The sequence below is a fragment of the Penaeus japonicus genome, unplaced genomic scaffold (assembly GCF_977035675.1).
Source record: "Penaeus japonicus unplaced genomic scaffold, GWHDUDI00000001_assembly GWHDUDI00000005, whole genome shotgun sequence".
Classification (NCBI taxonomy): Eukaryota; Metazoa; Arthropoda; class Malacostraca; order Decapoda; family Penaeidae; genus Penaeus; species Penaeus japonicus.
In genome coordinates this window covers 19,184,235-19,189,234 of record NW_028234407.1, presented here as the reverse complement: position 1 = coordinate 19,189,234, position 5,000 = coordinate 19,184,235, and positions in this window count along the sequence as shown.

Here is a 5,000-nt window from a genome sequence, read left to right as displayed (position 1 = left end):
CGGTCCTGGGCTCCCGGCAGAGGTGACAGGAAAGACAAATAGCTCTCGTCCCCCAAGAACCACAGCTATCCAGAATCGCACGATAGCCCACGCGAGAGATCGGCGAGCGCGCGCTCCCAGCCTATCCCCGCTCAGCATGTCCAGACACCCGCGGGGCCCGCCACCCCCCACCCCCCCCCCTCCGCCTCCCCCCCCCCCGGATACCCCCCCCCCACCCTCCCCGCTCGCTCCTGCAATTGATACTGTCGCTTGCAAATGTTTAAAAGGATCGGTTACATTTGTCAACCACAGCGGGCGATGTGTGGCTATCGGGGGCGAGGGAGGGTGTCGTTGACTCCCCCTTGCTGGTTGCTGCCTGCAATACCCACCGCCCGGATGGAAAGGGCCTGGCAAGGTATCGGTGGCACTTGCAGTCTCCTTGCAAGAGAAAAAAATAGATACTCACGGGATGTTGGCGACTCTAAGTATAGAAATATGTATATATATATATATATATATATATATATATATATATCATCTATATATAATATCTATAAATAATAAATATAAAATAAAATCTCTCTATTATCTCAAAAACATCTAAACAATCACACAATCAATCTCCACTCACACACTAATAAACACCACACCTCACACTCACACACACACACTCAACACACACACACACACACACACACACTCACTCACACACACCACACACACTAACACATACATACAGACCCTACAACACACACACCCACACTCAACACACACACACACTCACACACACACACTCGGGACCAACACACCCACCCACTCACTCCCTCACACACCCACACACACACACAAACACAAACACACACTCCCACACACACACACACACACACTCAACACACTCCATAATAATCTGTACACAACAATCAATATATAAATCTATAAATAAATCTATATAATATGAACAATATCTAAAATCTATATATATATATGTAATATTATCTAAATAAACATACCTATATGTATAAAAACTCCATAAAATATATATCAATAAATATAATCTATCTATATAAATAAATAAATAACTGAGTGGTTGAGTTTGTTTGTTGTGCGTTGTGTTGGTGTGAGTGAGTGAGTGAATATATATAACGATATACAAACAGACACACACACACACACACACACACCCACACACACCCACACTACCCACACATACATACCCCCCACAATACAACCACAACCCATACCAACAACCCCTTCAACACCAACACACAACCCAAACACACACAACACTACACCAATAAAATACAATATATATATATATTATAAATATATATAATATATATATATATAATTTAAATATACTATTTTATAAATATACTATATATTATATATATAATATATATAATAAATATCCAATATATATATATGTAAATGACTACCACTCTATAATATATATCTATATATAATATCTAAATAAAATATATCTATAAAAATCACTGTATATAAACAACCATAAATATATACCTACTATATATATATATTAACTATATATATATATAAATCTATATATATATAAATATATACATATATATCTAACTAAATATATATATTCAAAATATATATATATATACCTCACATATTTTTATATGCATATGTCTATAACTATAATATATCTCATATATATAAATATATAAAAATATATATCTCTAACAATATCTTAAATATATTGTGTGTGTGTGTGTGTGTGTGTGGTGTGTGTGTGTCTGTGTGTATTGTAGTGTGTGTGTGTATTGAGTGTTCTAGTAAATATCTATAAAAAATATATATATATAAATATATATATATATATATATATATATTTCTCATGTAAATATATCTATATATATATATATAAAATATATATAAAAATAAATCTAAGAAAAAACTACCTATATATATTAAATCTTATATGATAAATCACTATCTCTCTCAACAATCAAACACACAACTTGATCAGATTGTCCCAAAAAAACTCACTCAACCTCACACACACTCACTCTCACTCACTCACTAACTCTGCTCACAAACTCACATACTGACACATAGAACCAACACACACCCTACCACACACACACACTCACACACACAATCACACACACCACTCACCACACGAAAACTCACACCCACACCTAACACTCACACGAACTCACACACAACACACCACACACAAACACACACACACACACCCACACACCACACCCACACACACACAATCACCCACACCTCATACACACTCACTCACTCACTCATCACTCACTCACGCACCACTCACTCACATATAGTGAGAGAATATAATATTTTATATGAAAATATATTTAGATACTAACACCAACCCACCACACACTCACACCCACCTCACTTCCAGACACCCCAACACTCCCCATACACACACCACTCACGCACACACACACACACACACACACTCACACACACACACCACACACAACACCACACTTACTCACATTCACAGACACAGACCAGACACAGACCCAGACTCATTCACATACTCAGACACAGAACACAGTACCTCAGACAACACACACACACTGACCAATGACTCACAGCCCTTGAGTCCAGACACAGTCTATGAGAGTGCTTGAGAGTGTGCTTGATTGCATGCTCAGTGATGCACCTAAAAAAAGCAAGAACATAATATACTCTAATACTAGCCCTAAACGCACTCTTAAGCTTTCATATGACCTTAACATCTATTAACCATTTTCCGTGTGTGTGTGTGTGTGTGTGTGTGTGTGTATACCAGCGCTGGAACCGAGCGCCGTAATCTTAGATCGAAGGACCGGAATCATTTAATCGGATGCACATCGGATATGCCTGCGTCCTTTGTTTACCTTTTCGTTCTTTATTTCATCATAAAAAAGACAATTTATTTAAGCTTTCGTGTCTTCGTCTTCAGTAATTTGTAGCTTATCAACATTTCGAAAATTATTTGAGAAATCTCCATCTTTATCGGTCTCCTCACCTGCCTGTATCTCCCACGTCGCGGTATCAGTTTCTTAACGAAGAGATCTCCTATCTGGACAGTTCACCTTAGATCACAAACAAAGGGTCCTCTTTATGCCTTTTACTCTCTTCGTTTTTTCTTCTTCCTTATTGTTTCTCTCTCTCTCTCTCTCTCTCTCTCTCTCTATATATATATATATATATATATATATATATATATATATATATATATATATATATATATATATATATATCTTTGTTACTAACAAAAGAAATGCCTGGTTATATATTTTCAATAGAAAATAAAATCTTTGTTCTTACGTAAGCGTGTAATTTCCTTTTGATATCGAAAAATAAAAAATATTTTTTAGAAATTAATGGCGTATAAACAGCAAGGTATTGTTTTTACTATGTGACAACTAGGACTGGGATATCAACAAGTGATACAACCTTTTAGAGATATTTCACCAAACTATATGTTATTGCTTGTGTGAGGATTTGTGTGTGTGTGTGTGTGTGTGTATGTGTGCGTGTGTGTGTGCGAAACTATACGTACGGGTTTACCCACAAGCATATTCATATTTGCATTTCCTTACGTGTTCTTACAAGACAAATTTTATTTTTTAAAAATAATGATAATAATGAGATGAAGACATCCAAAAGCAAAGAAAAAAAGTAACAGAAAACAGCAATATAAAGAACAACAGTCGCGACTCAGAAGAAAAAAATCAATGAAATAAAATAATGTATGAAATGAAATGAAATAATAAATAAAAGAGTATCCCCTTACCCTTGCGACTCCCCTAGACCAGAGCTCCCCAGAGGTGCGATTTCTAACACATTCCAAGCACAGAGCATCAAAAAGCCTGACGGAGAAGCAAACATGTCAGTCAAGCAATATAGAGTGGCAGCGACACGTACAAACATTAGAAAATAGAAAATAGGGTACAGTAAAAATAGGAGATTATCCTGACTACGTAGGTATGTTCCTTTCCCTGTTTTTGACCGCAAGGACACTTTACGTCGTCTTTTAAGGGATGGTAAACGGGTAGTTTTTTTGTTTTTTTTTATAACTTTCTAATGAATACATATTTTTGTGTAGTATTTTCTGTATGCTAGATTGATTACGGTAATTCATTAGGCTACATTTGTTTTAATGCTTTTATTCTTCTATGTTTTTTATGTTGTTATTTTTTTATTTACTTTTTTTTTTTTTTTCATGTTGTTTGGTCTTATCTAGGTTCATTCTATTATATTTTCTTTCGTGTTGTTTTGTATTATGTTATCTTTCCTTTTTAATTTTTTTCCTAATTTCGAAAATTTCTTATCTCCTTATATGTATTTTTCCATATCTTATATTTAGTTCCGTTATCTATATGAAGTTTATATCAGTTTGGATATCATTATCATTAATTTGCTTTAGTCAAGTTCATTTCTTTTCTGTTTCATCTCAACCTGCAACATTTCATCCTATTTCGTCTTGTTTCCTTCCATCCTACTAACTTCAACATTTTTCATTCTACTTTATCTAGCTTTATATCCTATAAAAAAGCAGACAATTGAAAATTTAATGTTCTCACAATAATTAGTTTAGTTTTGAAAAAAAATATATATACATATTCTGCAGTTTTTAAGTACTCTTTCATCTACATTTTCTTTCGTTTTAATATAGGCAAATTATGCCATGAGAGAGCAGCATATTTGAAACCCATGGAAGTCACAGTTCCGCCTCAGATATGATCTTTACAAATTAAACATTCAGAGAAAAGAAACAAAGGAAATATCTCCGCCAGTAGTAGATATAATCTTACTGATTAAATGTTTTGATAAAATCTTTAAACAGAAAAAAAGCTCTCTATCATTCCACCTTCATTTTCTATATTCAAACAAAGAAAATCTAAATTATACAATTATTAGTCGAAATTAAATACAATTTCATAAATATCTTTCGACCATATAGTTTCGGTTTATAACTTAGAAACAAAGCAATGATCTAGTGTTTTATATTAAAAAAAGACTTCACT